Source organism: Amblyomma mixtum, chromosome 1 (genome assembly GCF_055824585.1).
Source record: "Amblyomma mixtum isolate Tamu chromosome 1, ASM5582458v1, whole genome shotgun sequence".
NCBI lineage: Eukaryota > Metazoa > Arthropoda > Arachnida > Ixodida > Ixodidae > Amblyomma > Amblyomma mixtum.
In genome coordinates, this window is record NC_143012.1 from 316088118 (window position 1) to 316103270 (window position 15153).

Sequence of the window (15153 nt, forward strand, 5' to 3'; positions counted from 1 at the left end):
GCCCCGACGGATCGCTTAATTGGGAGCTGCTACTACTCTTGGATGAGAGCGCGCCCACCGGCAGCACACACCGGTAATCCTTCTTCTTTTGCGATTCCAGCACAGTAACAGCGGCGCACAAGACCGCCCAGCAGCAGCACGAGAAAACAAGCGAAGCTCACGGCGGTGATCTCAGAAACCATGCAGCATGTCGGATAGGCTTTGGATTTGACGCGCTAGACCATGCCCACTCACGCACGCACGCACGCACGCACGCCTGTACCGACACGCATATTCATGCGTCCACGCGTCACAAATTTCTCAAGTTTTTAATGCTAATATGTGCACAAGAACTTAATTATTTTTGTAACGAAAGTTTCATTTGGTTTTAATCCTTTGCTATCGCACTGCCCAAAAGCATAGAGCCCGAAAGAGACGACCCGGAGGAATGCCTGGAGGCGATGCCTTTCTAAACGGGCCGAAGGAAGCCGGAACTGGCCGAAGCGCTAGCCAACGAACGCAGCGTCTGGGAAGGGACAGCATGGCGGACAGCGTTGCTACGTTTGTCGTGGTCGGTCGTGGTCCTCCTTTGTGGTGCCGAGGGCGTGAACCATCGCTGGCCTGAGCATTTGTCACTCTTCCGATATGTGATGTGCCGACAGCAGTGAAATTCGCTAAACCTGTGTTTATAGCGTGCGTCAGCGGGCTCGACGGATAGCGCGTCGTCCTTTGCGCGCCTTCACTGGAAACGCTATGCTGACGGCGGGGCTCATTTCCTCCATGGCGGAGCAGCTGGTGGGAGACCACTACCCGGGTGACATCTCGCATCTTGGGGGTAAGTTAATTTTCTTCGAACCTGTTCATTATTTCAAAGCCTTTGCGCACAACTGGCCACGTCAACACAGCTAGTACAGAGACGCGAAGACGCAGTGCCTATCGCGGCAGCACGCAGCGCTGAAAGGTTGTTTGCTGGCGGCACACGGGCATGAATGCGCGTGTAGTGTCAGTGGTCACACGGTCATGGTCAGTATGCCATGCAAATATGCACAGCTGATCCGATCGCGGGGTGCACGATATCGGCGCCGTACTGCCGCCGTACTGCCATTCATCTCTCGCCGAGAATGGAATATGTGCCCGCGAATAGATCTTCGGCCCGGGCTTTGCATTCTCGCCGCATGTTACGCTGTAATTGAAGTAACAGCGCTCGAGCAGTATAACTACGTAGACTGCGATTCAGCTGTATGCCTTAGGATTGAGGTTCCGCCTCTTTCACTTGTATTTAAGCTCCGTATGATCCAGCTGCGTTCGTACTTATAGCCGAGCCAGTGTAGTCGAGCCTTGAATAGCAGAACGGTGAGATAAAAACAAATTGCTCTGAAGTTTTTCGCCTCTATTTTGGCATTCGCTTTTTCATACTTTGGCTCGGAGCTGAAATGGTACAAACAACTGCAAAATGCACACAAGTGCCCTAGCTCCATTTGGCCTAAATCCCGAAGTTGCAGTGAAATTTAAGGGTAATTGAGCCTTTAATATGTACGAAGAATAAACTTAATTGTTTCATGATTATAACCAATGGCGCAAATAAATCTGACTTTGACTTAAATATGCTGAGGTACCTCTCCAATACCTTATTTGATGTTAAAGGAAAAAGTGTGGTTTTTCTGCAATTGGCACTATTAATTCATCATACCTGTGAGAATGTGAAATCAGTGCTAATCATGCCAGATTTCAAATTGAGGGACGCATGCAGAATTTGAAGCAAACCAGCCTTCTACTGAAAATATCGTTCTGCTGTGGTCTGTTCTTTTGAATGGTGGCATGTATTGTAGAAACGATGCTGGATATCGATATGCAAGTGATGTCTCGTCTGAGGCTAGCTTGTGAATGACTGCCGTGGTTATGAATTTCTTGTTGCCTGGCCCACTTCGAAATGTGGTTAAACAGTCGTGTTCCATTCTGCGACCGGCTCCTTTTTGTGCCTTGCATTTTGCCTTACATGCTTGATTCTAGTCCATTTTTTGCACTGTGCTGCTGTTAAATGTGTCTTTTTACCTTGCAGCAAGCTCCACATAGCTTTACCAGCAATGCCTCTTCCAAGCTCTCCAGTATAGCTGTGCCAGCCTTTCACTTGGTGCTAGGATGCCCAGCAAGCAAGCAGGCTTTTGAGGTAAGCACTGAAGACATCTTCCGACACAAGTAGCTTTTATTTTCCTAGTCCACTGCTACTTGTGTGACCCCTCGTTATGTTGATTTTTGCAAGTTAGGTTGCCTATTAAGGGCTCTCTTTTGTTTTTCACCTGCTGCTGTGGCCTACTGCATTGGTGTTCGGCTACTGAGCCCAAAGACGCGGGATTGAATTGTGGTGGCTTCGTTTCGACAAGGCGAAATGCATATTTGCTCGTGTGTTATGCAATGTCAGTGCATGTTAAAGAATCTTTGGTGGTCGAAATTTATGCACAGCCCTCCTCTATGAATGGAGCTATTGTTCAACTTTGAGGCATTAAAAGGACACTGATGGCAAGCTGAAGTTGACCTGTGATGATGAAGTTCCGCATCCTAACCACAAAGACGACACTTTTTCTGAAAGTGGAGCTTTATAAGCCAGAGAAAGCAAAACATACAATTGTCATCAGCACCGGCTGATATCGGAAATAAATTGCGATGCGCTGACTCCGTTTTTTGTTTGGCACAGATTCCAGAGGCTAGGCTGAACTGCCATTCACCTCAGAACGGTTATCATGGAGTCCTTTGTGTAGACTTCATGAGTTCAAATCGAGTGTCGGGAAAATTTTTAAATGTAATTTTTGCGCCAATCATTGTGTTGATGGCCTTTGCGCTGCTGTTAAAACCCGGGATAGCAGTATGGTATCCCATAAAACTAGGTTCAGGACTTGCAGGAAGTGGTTTATCACATTCCGCTAGCTTGTGCAAGAAACTACTTCAGGGATATGTGCAGGTGTCTTTAATGTGTTCCTGAGTGAGCACTAACTCGTTAGGGGGAAGGCAGCTTCTAATCTGGCACTACAGTTCCAATGTCGTGAGTAAATCATAAGATGACCCATCAGTGTGTACGCCTGATTTCTGTGACACTTCAGTGGTGTATAGAAGTGGTAAACAAATCTGTAAAGTATTTGATGCATATCTCCAAGGCAATGGCTGTATGAGTAGCGAAGCCATTAGTCAATCTTCAACGGAAAGAATTTTCTCTTTTAGATGACGTGCTTGTATATCAGTGACAGTTATTTGTTGTCTTGCCTTTCGCTGGTGTGGGTCATGTGTGGCGCATCTTCATGCGAGCCTTCTTTTCCTTCACAAAAAATTCAATTGATAGTCCAACCTGTTTTCTTCTCTTTTCCTGTGTTGCATCTTTTGGCTGGTTTTAAATCTGTAACTGAGCTCAGACCGTGATAATTACAGCCGGTAAGCAGGGCTACTGAATGTGAGCTTGGCATACATGCGTACTGTATGTGTGAAAGTGCAGTTTACAATATTCAGAAATGCTTGATAGCCTTACAAGAATCTAAAATTTTGTTGGTATTCCTATTTGTTCTCTGTTCAAGTGTCGAGAGTTTTTCCGCTTCATCGTGTGATTAGAGCCACTTTGGTACTTAAGCTGAAATCTTTTCTTTAGCCTGCATGTTTCTCACTTTTGGGACAGAAATGTGGAGGCTAATTAAAAGAGTTCAGCTTAAAAGAGTATAGACACCTAATCTTGGTGGCATGTTTTCTTCTCTATAATGCTGCGGAAGACACTACTATGCATGAATCACCATCTGGTATTCGCGTGAGACCGCTGAATAATTTATAATCAACTTTTTCTGCCATCCTGTTTCGGTGAACAATTTGACTATGGCTATGACATCAAAGAGAGGTTATAGGTCACGTGAGGCAAGGTAAAACTGCACTTATAATCGCTGCTTCATCATTTTAATTCGCTACAGCGCTGACACCAGCATTCCTTAAGAGCCAGAAGTACCAATTGTATTGCAGTTTTTCATGCCTCACGTGACCAATAACCTCGCTTTGACGTCACAGCCATCATTCAGCTGTCGAAACCGAAACAAATACAGCAGGAGAAAGAAATTTGATTATAAATTATTTAGCGGTCATAGGAGGATGCCATGTGGTAATTCATGTATAATACTTTATGCCTTATTACAAAGAAAAAAACACGTGCCAAACAATAAGGACAGCAAAGTGTGCTATGGAAAGAAAAATGATAAGTCTAACATTACGAGACCAAAAGGGGGCGGAGTGGGTGAGGGAACAAACGCGGGTTAATGACATGCTACTTGAAATTAAGAGGAAGAAATGGGCCTGGGCGGGGCTTGTAATGGGAAGACAACATAACCGCTGGTCCTTAAGGGTAATGGAGTGGATTCCAAAAGAATGCAAGCATAGCAGGGGGCGGCAGAAACTTAGATGGGCGGATGAGGTTAAGAAGTGTACGGGGATATGGTGGCCACACCTAGCAAAGGACAGGGTTAATGTGGAGACATGGGTGAGTCCTTTGCCCTGCAGTGGGCCTAGTCAGGCTGATGATGATGGTATGTGTCGCACCTGCTGCTTCGTGCTATCAGCTGGCCCATGCTTGGCCGACCAGACTAGCCAAATTTGTGATGTGGGTTTTCTATTGCACCTGCATTTGTGTACACAGAGGACTTGAATGGTAGCAGGCGATCCTGTGCATGTGTTCACGCCACAGCACACATGACCCACACTGAAAGCTTCTCTGCCTTTAGTAAGACAGCTGCATCAGTCTGGGGCATAACGTATCCCAGTGCTAGAGTATGAGTAAATTGCTCTCAAATCTTAATCTGGTATCAGGTAGCATAGCGCAAAAGAAGGCTAGCGCGGCTGCCTAATATTCTCTTGGGCAGCTGTGTTGGATTTTCAGTGCCTGTTAGTGTAATCCGTGAAAGTTCACTGTAAACCATTCGTTTCGATGTAAATTAGGAAGTCCTTAGAGCCCTGTACTTTTTAATGATAACAAGGTAATGCAGTAATTCAATTGTACCTGTTCTCTTTCAACACAGTAAAGTGCTGCTGGGTCGAGTTCACAGTTTTACTTTGTAGGTGTGCTCAGGCTGTCATCATCATCATCAGCAGCAGCAGCCTGACTACACGCACTGCAGGGCAAAACCTCTCCCATGTCTCTCCAATTAACCCTGTCCTCTGCCAATTGTGGCCACCGTATCCCCGCAAACTTCTTAATCTCATCCGCCCACCTAATTTTCTGCCTCCCCCTGCTACATTTACCTTCTCATGGAATCCACTCTGTTACCCTCAAGGACCAGCGGTTGTCTTGCCTTCGCCTTACATTCCCTGCCCGAGCCCATTTCTTCCTTTTGATTTCAAATAGGATTTCATTAACCCGCGTTTTTTCTCTCACCCACTCCGCCCGCTTCCGATCTCTTAACGTTACACCTATCATTTTTCTTTCCATAGCTCGCTGCGTTGTCCTTGAATTAAGCTGAACCCTCATTGTTAGCCTCCACATTTCTGCCCCATAGGTGAGTACCAGTAAGATACAGCTGTGTTAGACTTTTCTCTTGGGGGATATTGGCAACTGGCTTTCACGATCTGAGAGAACCTGCCATATGCGCTCCACCCCGTTCTTATTCTTCTAGTTATTTCCCTCTCATGATCCGGATCAGCGGTCACTACCTGCACTAAGTATACATATCCTCTTACTACTTCTAGCACCTCGCTACCAATTGTGAACTGCTGTTCCCTTGCTAGGCTGTTGAGCATTACTTTGGTTTTCTGCGTGTTCATTTCTAGCCCCACAATTCTGCTCTGCCTGTCTAACTCATTCATCATGCTTTGCAGTTCATATCCTGAGTGGCTTAGCCAGGCAATGCCATCAGGGAATCTCAAATTACTTAGGTATTCTCCAGTAACTCTTCTCCCCAACTGTTCCCATTTCAGGCCCCGGAATACCTCCTGTAAACAGGCAGTGAATAGCATTGGTGAAATCATGTCTCCCTGCCTGACACCTTGCCTTATTGGAATTTTATTGCTGACCTTATGGAGAACTATGGTAGCTGTGCAGTCGTTATAAATATCTTTCAATATTTTCACATAACTCTTCTACACCCTGATTCCACAATGCCTGCATGACAGCTGTGGTTCCACCGAGTCAATTGCTGTCTGGTAGTCAATGAAAGCTATATATTGGGGTTGGTTGTATTCTGCCCATTTCTCTTTCACCTGATTGATTGCATGAATGTGGTCTCTTGTTGAGTATCCTTTATGAAAGCCTGCCTGATCATTTGATTGATTGAATTCGAAGGTTGTCCTGAGTCTATTAGTGATTACTGTAAGGAGATAGCGCCACCCAGCGGCGTTCGTGAGGAGAAGACAAAGCACGAGGAGCGCGTGCGGAGGGGAACGCGGGGCAGGTCGAAGAGGATTACGTGGGAGAGAAGAGAAGAGCGCGGTGGGCGACGGACGTGGACGAGTTCTGCTGGCTCCCCGAGTTCCGGGCTTGGGCCTCAGCCGCAGACGTCCGGGCCACCAGACCTGGACATCCATCGTCGAGACCTCAACCACCAGGCCCAGGCGCCACTCTTCTCCGTCCATCCGTCAGCTGCTCCACACAGGCCGCCTCTGGCGCCTACGTGACCTTTTTCCGGGATACCAGACCTGGGAACCGTGCCGGGAGCCCACGAACGCTGACGCTGCGGTAGCGTTTCATCGACGTTGGAACGCCAAGAGACTCCTTGACTGCCCGACACCCAGCCAGTCCTCTCCGCTCGTTGCTCGAATAAGACAAGTAGTGTGAACTTTCCTCTTTGACTCTTTTTCCTGCATTTATCATAAGCACTTTGTTCTGTTCCCCCGTGTGTTTTTCCCGTGTATTGTTGTGTTGTTCTCTTGTTCCTTTCCTTTCTTCTCGCTCATATTGTAATTGGTTTCCTTTCCGTTAAAAGCCGCCTCGTTTATTGTTTGTACTTTGGTGTTTGTTGAAAATAAGACCTGCAATCTCTCACACAGTCCTCACAAATTTGGCGTCCACTACGACAGGACGAGGTTGGTTCTTATTTCTTTTTCTTGGTGTGTTAATTTAGGCACAGTATGAGCGCGTCAGATTTGGTTGCTTTAGGCGAGCGCATGGGCTTGTGCGGCGCGGAGTTACGAGCGTGGGTGGAGGACGAGCTTCGTAAAGCACGGGAAGAGAGAGCCGCTGAGCGTGAAGCTGCGAAGCAGAGGTTGGAATTGGAGGCACGGAATTTGGAGACGGAGAAACAGAAATTGGAGTTAGAGGCGCGGAACTTGCAGCTACAGATGAGGCTCATGGAGGGTGGCGCAAATCCTCCAGGTGACCGTGGAGAGCGTGGCGTCGCACCGGCCAGCTCCATTAACCCGCACGCACTCATACCACAGTTCAATGAAGCGCTGGATGACCTCTATGCCTACTTAAAGAGGTTTGAGCATGTGGCCACGGGGCAGGGTTGGCCAAAAGAAAAATGGGCAACGGCGTTGAGCTTGTGCCTTGGCGGCGAGGCACTTAGGGTCTTCGGTCGGCTCTCGCCTGAGGATTCCGTGGATTATGACAAAGCGAAGCTTGCCTTGCTTCAGAGGTTTAGGTTCACCGCGGAAGGGTACCGAGAGAAGTTTCGCCAGAGCAAGCCCCAGGATGGAGAAACGGCCTCGCAATATGCTGCCAGGTTGTTTAGTTTCTTTGACCGTTGGGTCGAGATGCGGGGAGAAGGCCGCACTTTTGAGGTGGTTCGTGAAATGGTCGTGAGCGAGCAGTTCCTGAACAACTGTCATTCCCGTTTAGCTCTCTTCTTACGTGAACGGGAGGGCAAGACAGTCTGCAAGCTGGCGGAGGCTGCCGATCATTTTCTCGAAGCACAACGGCAAAATAACTTGTTGGTCTTTAAAGAAAAGGGGGAGCACACGATAGGTAAAGCCAAAGACGAGATTTCAGGTCCACAGTCTCGCCTTCGGTGTTTTCTTTGTGACAAGACTGGGCACAAGGTGTCGGATTGTCGGACGAAGCCGAAGCAATTGTATTGCACCTGGTGTCGCAAGGTAGGACATGATGCCCAGTCATGCAGAGCTAAGAGACCAGAAGACCGTCAGGCGTCCGCATGTTGCATGACACCTCGGTATTCATGTCCCGATAACCCTGCAGTGGTAACACGCGTAGAGGGCCAGTTGGGGGAGATGGTCTGTCCTTCCACCCCTGTGGAAACTGCTATGCCCGTGGGGCACGGCGAGGTGTTCGGCCAGCCTGGTTCGGTATTACGGGATACGGGCAGCACCGGTATTGTTGTGCGTGAGTCTCTTGTACCGCCAGCGGCACTAACAGGGAAAAAGGCTACATTATTCTTGGCCAATGGAACCCGTGTAGAAGTTCCGGAAGCGGAGGTGGTAATTTCTTCTCCATACTTCTCGGGTAAGGCCATCGCGCGCTGCTTGTCTACACCCTTGTACGACATTGTAATAGGCAATGTCCCCGGGGCTAAACCTCCATTCTCGGTCGACCCGCCAGTTCTAACTGATCAGGCAGTTTCTCTTGCCATGACGAGTTCGGTCGATGTTCCTTCCCTTACGGTGACAGCAAAGGTTTCAGAGAGTAGTAAAAGCCCCACTCTGAACACACTCCACCCTTCACGGCCGGAGTTTCGCCTCAAACAGGAAGAAGATCCTACCTTAGAGGTGTGTCGCAGGAAGTTGGGGCAAATATTTCGTGGCAAGGGACAGACCGCCCACTCCTTTGATACAGATGACGGTGTTCTTTTCCGGTCGTACCAAGTGTGTCCCGGCCAAGTCGTTGAGCAAGCGGTGGTACCGAAGGGCTTACGCACGCAAGTTCTTAAGTTGGCACATAAGAGTGCATTATCTGGCCATCATGGAATACGGCAAACAATAGCTAGGGTGCTCAGTGAGTTTTACTGGCCCGGTGTACAGGCTGACATTAAGAGTTATGTCAGATCGTGTGATATGTGTCAGCAGACTGTGTCGAAGGCAAGGGAGAACAGAGTGAATAACATCGTAGGACGGGAACATGTAAAATCATGGTGGAAACCGAGGTCGGTTTGGAGAAAACGGTTTCACAAAGGAAAACGGAAGTACTAGCCGGAAAAGTTCTCGCGACGGTGAAGTGGTTTGATGTGAACAATGGAATACGGAAGAATGTAGCCCACACCTGTTCTTGTTGGAATTGTTTTTGTTTGTTCATGTTTGTTTTTGAGTGTCGGCTATCTACTTTTTATGCTTTCCGTGTTTCTTCGCCCTCTATGGACGCTTTACGTTGACTTTCCGACTTTCCATGTGCTCTCTGTGCTGTGTGTGCGAATGTCCGTGAACGCTTCGAACATTGACGACCGTCGTATTGTGTGTGGTGTGTAGTGTGAGCGCTGTGGTGCGATGTTCTGTGTTGAGATCGTCGAACGCGTCTGGTGTCGCTCTCCTGAAGTCGAGTTCTTTCCCTTGGAAAAAACTTCCGAAGAGGGGGCCTTCTGTAAGGAGATAGCGCCACCCAGCGGCGTTCGTGAGGAGAAGACAAAGCACGAGGAGCGCGTGCGGAGGGGAACGCGGGGCAGGTCGAAGAGGATTACGTGGGAGAGAAGAGAAGAGCGCGGTGGGCGACGGACGTGGACGAGTTCTGCTGGCTCCCCGAGTTCCGGGCTTGGGCCTCAGCCGCAGACGTCCGGGCCACCAGACCTGGACATCCATCGTCGAGACCTCAACCACCAGGCCCAGGCGCCACTCTTCTCCGTCCATCCGTCAGCTGCTCCACACAGGCCGCCTCTGGCGCCTACGTGACCTTTTTCCGGGATACCAGACCTGGGAACCGTGCCGGGAGCCCACGAACGCTGACGCTGCGGTAGCGTTTCATCGACGTTGGAACGCCAAGAGACTCCTTGACTGCCCGACACCCAGCCAGTCCTCTCCGCTCGTTGCTCGAATAAGACAAGTAGTGTGAACTTTCCTCTTTGACTCTTTTTCCTGCATTTATCATAAGCACTTTGTTCTGTTCCCCCGTGTGTTTTTCCCGTGTATTGTTGTGTTGTTCTCTTGTTCCTTTCCTTTCTTCTCGCTCATATTGTAATTGGTTTCCTTTCCGTTAAAAGCCGCCTCGTTTATTGTTTGTACTTTGGTGTTTGTTGAAAATAAGACCTGCAATCTCTCACAGAGTCCTCACAATTACCTTAGTAAATACCTTGTAGACAATGGATAGTAAGCTGATCGGTCTGTAAATCTTCAAGTCCTTGACATCTTCTTTCTTATGAATTAAAATAATGTTCGCATTCTTTCAAGCTCCTGATACGCTCGTGGTCACGAGGCAAGCGTATGCAGGGTGGCTAGTTTCTCTAGCATAATCTCTCCTCCATCCTTCAACAAATCTGCTGTTACCTGATCCTCACCAGCTGCTTTACCCCTTTGCATTGCTCCTGAGGCTTTTTTTACTTCCTCCCTCATTACTGGCTGGTGTCCCATTGCTGTGCTCTACTGCCTCTCTCTGTAACCTTCTGATTACATTCACTACTGTAGAGATTTGTGTAGAACTCTTCGGCTACTATCTTATCTTATCCATATTGCTAACCATATATTATCCATATTGCTTATCCATATTACTAACTATCTTATCCATATTGCTTATGACATTGCCCTCTTTGTCTTTCAGCGCATACATCTGGTTTTTACCAATGATTAGTTTTCTCTTCACTGATTTTAGGCTACCTCCATGCTTTAGAGCATGCTAGGTTTTCTCCATGTTAAACTTTCTTATGTTGGCTACCTTGCACTTATAATTAACTTCGATAGCTCTCCTAGTTCTATTCTATCTCTGAAGTTAGACGTCCTCATGCTTTGGCGTTTCTTCATCAGATCTTTCGTCTCCTGAGATAGCTTGCAGGTATCCTCTCGAATGATCTGACCACATACTTCTGCAGCATGCTGCAATGAATTTAAATATGTATTTAAAGATAACAGTTAAGGTGGGAGATTGAGCTTTGAGATTTGCACTTCAGCTCGGGAGTTATGCCGCTGCTACACAGAATACTTGATCGCCGTAGAGATATTTCATCATCTCGCACCAAACTGCTGTGGAGCCACTGTCACAGTTGATAATTTTGCTGGGAAGCTGTTGTAGCACTCACGCAGTTTTGAAAAGGTGGTATTCATTGTTTTTGTGCTATTGGCAACAGTGATAATACGCTTGCTGCAGTGTTTTGTGGCCAGCCTTCTTTTTTTTCAGTGAAATAAGTTGTACATTTCATGTTGAGTATTCTTTCAGCGATTAAATTGGTTTGATTTTATTCCTTAGTGTAAGTTGCGAGTGCTCCATGTCTGAGTGCAAATTTCTACCACTGAAAAGCCTTCAAAATCTTGATAGATGTCCACACTGTTCTAGGGACTCTGTGGCTATTGGAAATGCCCATTTAGCTGCATTCAAGTGCCACTGAGTTGATGGCCATTTGAAAGCCTTCAAAATGCCTGTGTGACACGGTTATTAGATTTTGTGCAGGTTTGATGCTGAGCAGCCTGCGTGCTTGAGTCGGGTTTTCGAATGTCTGTATTTCAAACCTGATACTTTTCGAAATCATCATTAGTTCATTAATGGAAGAACTACTTGTGCCCTTTTCTGGAATTTCGAGAAAACAAATTAACTGAATTTTTTTGCATATACTGCTACCTTTTTGCAGGTGCTGCATAGTGAGAACCTGGATCAAGACGCCAACCTGCTGGACTTGGAGAAGCTGAAGAAATTGTTTAGCCACTGTGTGGCACCCGTCATGAGGGATGTGGCATTAATAAAGCCAGTTAAGGTGACCTTATCTATGTCCTTTTGCAAGCATGCTACATACATGAGAGTCATCCCACGAAGCACCATTGCTGCAAAGCTTGTTATCTCACAACATGCATGCTGAATGAGGCAGTGACAGACAGGTGAGGAGGCCTTTAGGTAGGGCATTGGCGTAACGTGTTGAGCAGTGATGTAGGAGCCTTGCAGCCATGCAAGGTATTATCGGTATCATGATGGTAACTCCATTTGACACTGTCTAGTGCTCTGTGAGCCAGACAAGGCTCTTGAACATTCTGGGACTCACCCTTGGCTCTCGGACATTCTGGAAGCCCCACCCGGCTTGCGCATATCACGCGAGGATGTCTCCTGCTGTACGAGCCTTACGCGGCTTGTGCACTTTATGTGACAGATATGTCGCATTTGCGAGCTTGCTCGGCTTGCGCAAATTGTGTGAAATATGTCTCGTGTTCTGCGACCTCGCTCAATCGTCACATGTGCGTGGCAATAAACACGCAAAGATAGGCACGCAGAATCCACGTTCAGTATTTTCAATAGGGTTTCGTTGGACGATTCGGCAGCTCCTAGTCTTAACGAGCACCGACCAGTTTGTTGCAAAAATTGTTCTCTTCGTTTAAACCGGATGGCACCACTATCACCGGAGTTATCCTTGTCTGCGTACGTTGAATGAAGTAATATGACCAATGGAATGAACGATGATGGGCAGGTCATGCATAAAACATAATAGACACCTTTAGCATACCGTGTACCGTGTTTACGTCACTGGTACCGGATAACCGGGAGCCTGCGCGCAGCCAATGCGCATGCGCCAATCGCCTTGACGGCGCCACGTACCCGGCAGATACGCGCGCTCCTGCAGCATCGGGACCAATCAGCGCGTACTCACCGTGGTAGGGGGGCTCCCGGTACTCAGGTAACACGGTACACGGTATGCTAAAGGTGTCTATTGTCGTGCAGAATGCTTGCGTTAACAGCGCGCAAACGTGCATTTCCTATTCTAGAACTCTTTTAGCTGTTGAAGCGGCCTGAACTATGATCGTGTGTAGTGTGTGGCAACGTGAAGACGCTTATGTCCGCGGATGCTCAGTCGCCAGCGACGCGCTACTGCACTGACGCGTTTGACTTGCCAAAGGTGGCTTTTCGGCGTCCCTTACGGTTCTCGATAGCCGTGGTGTGACGTGCTCTGCATCGAGCTCGCAAGTTAGCTTACAAGTTAGTTTTCAGGCGTCAGCGTAGGTATGCGTGCGCTTCGTACCATGGCAAACCTATGGAAACTTCGTCTGAGAAGTCTCCGAACGCATATATAAAGAGAAACGCAGCAAGACTTTTTTTTTTTGGTAGCGATAGCTACACTACGCCAGGCGTGTGGCTGCGCGCTGTCGTGGCACCCCGCCCCGCCATCTGTGCGCATGCGCGCAGTGACGTCAGAGCACGCAGCTGGTGTGCACGCCGCGCGCCTCGCCGACGGCGCAGACGCCGCCCGCCTCAACAGTTGTGCGCACCGGAGCGCCTTCATTGGCATAAAAAATAAAGTTCAAGCCATTACTTAAACCGTGCGTCTTACTTTCAAGTGAACCTAAGCATGGCCAGGGGTATGCACCTCTCGCTACTTTACCAGGTTTAACCAGAGCTAAACCACAGCCAATTTTTTCGGTGCAAAAAGCACAGAATGAAGAAAAGAGAAACACTCAGGACAAACGTGTTTCTCCTTCCTTCGTCCTGTGTTTTTTGCACTGAAAAAATGCACTTTACATACCAAGGCAGTCTTTCCACTTTAACAAGAACTTTTTAGCTCATCCTTTTTTTATTTCCTGCAGAAAAATTAACTTCACAGCGGCATCTCGCGGTTCTTGCAGTGCCTGCATAAAAAGAATAAAAAACGTAAATTGTAGTCTGCACAACCATTCGATCACAGCAGCAACTTACGTTCAGCATGGCACGGAGCACGCATTGTGCAGCGAGTGAGTGCATGCCACGAATTTTCCTCTGTTCCCTTTACCCTCAAAATAAATGTAAAACGCCGTGTTGTGCGAATATTTTTATTTACCATCGGCGATCGACGGCTGTCGCGGCTTCCTTCTGGCAGTGCAAAGCCATGCGTAGTTGCGTAAAACATTTTCTTCTTTTAAGTACACCTCTGGCCTTTACGGTGCAGAGAAGAGTATCTGAACTACTGTTTCTATTTGTTGAAGTCCACTCGGCAAATAAAGCAGCTTTTGCGTTACTCCTTTACTGTAGAATCCGATGAAATGGAGCCCAAAAATGGCGTCATGTTTATTTATCCTCTTTCAGGCTTATTCTTACAGCAATACCAGAGGCGGAAACGGGCAGTAGCTGGGGGGCCGTCGGAAACCCAACTTGGGAAATTGCGCTGCCCTAATGTGACCTCGCGTCTGCAAGCCCAGTGGCGGCAGGAGTCATCTCCTTATGCTGCACGGGCTTGTTTAGCTGGCTGCGCTTGTTGATAAAGTAATTAACGATAGAATCAATTATTCAAAACTGAAAAGCAGGTGCAGGGTAGTTTTCACGGTCATGCACCACGCTATATTTGACTAAAAAGCAGAGCACAATAAGTTGAAAATGATAACACCACTGAAGGTAGTTTGGTATGACAGTGTTGCTTTCATATCCACTTTTTTAAAGGGACTAAGAAACAAATTTATTGAGATTACGTAAAGATAGGCAATCCATCACTCGTCACTCCAGCGCAAGAATTTTTGAGCTAGCATGAATAACAACGAAGTTATAGGCGATTAAAAATCACGCTCCTCCTCTCCCCCCTCAACTCGTACGCGCGGGGTACCATAAAAGAATAAAGAAAACAGCTCCGGGACTGGGCTCCGCCCATGAACACGTCATTCGCTGACGTTCGGTTTACGACTTCCGGTTGTCCCACTCCCGAGGAGCAGCGTGTGTCGGCAGCGTTTCTCCGGTCTCTGCGCTTTCTTGGCTCCCGAACTCGCGACAGAAAGAGGCGGCAGAGGTAAATTAAAACCATATGCGCGAAGGCAATGCCCTCGCTCGCGCTTGCCCGAGGGGGTCGCGCGGCCGCTCGAGCAGACGATGTTCACCGCTACCGGAAGTGTGCCCGTGACGTCGAAGCTGCCGCGGCTCTAGCGAATGACAGCGTGTGGTGGCCTGCCGACGTCATGGGACTAGTGACGTCTGTTTTCCCGATTTTGGTTTCAGAATTGCTCCCTACGAAGACACCAAGCGGCCCGCGAACTTTAAAAAACACGATTTTTAAAAATTCATAATAGATTGCCGGCTCAGTTCCGAAGATTCATACTTGGTGTCAATGCTTCTGAGCATCACTTCTAACATTTACAAGCGGCTTTTAATTCTTTTCATGGTCCCTTTAAGGCTTAGCTTCTCAAAATGACTGAGGA

At 47.9% G+C, this 15153-nt stretch overlaps 1 long non-coding RNA gene across 1 annotated transcript; it reads left to right on the plus strand.

Annotated features, from left to right (window-relative positions):
* Positions 1-247: 247 nt before the first annotated feature.
* LOC149372552 (uncharacterized) lies at positions 248-11772 on the plus strand. The gene is made up of 3 exons (XR_016287011.1): positions 248-814; positions 2039-2146; positions 11646-11772. It is a non-coding gene; the product is annotated as an uncharacterized LOC149372552 (long non-coding RNA).
* The last annotated feature ends 3381 nt before the right edge of the window (positions 11773-15153 follow it).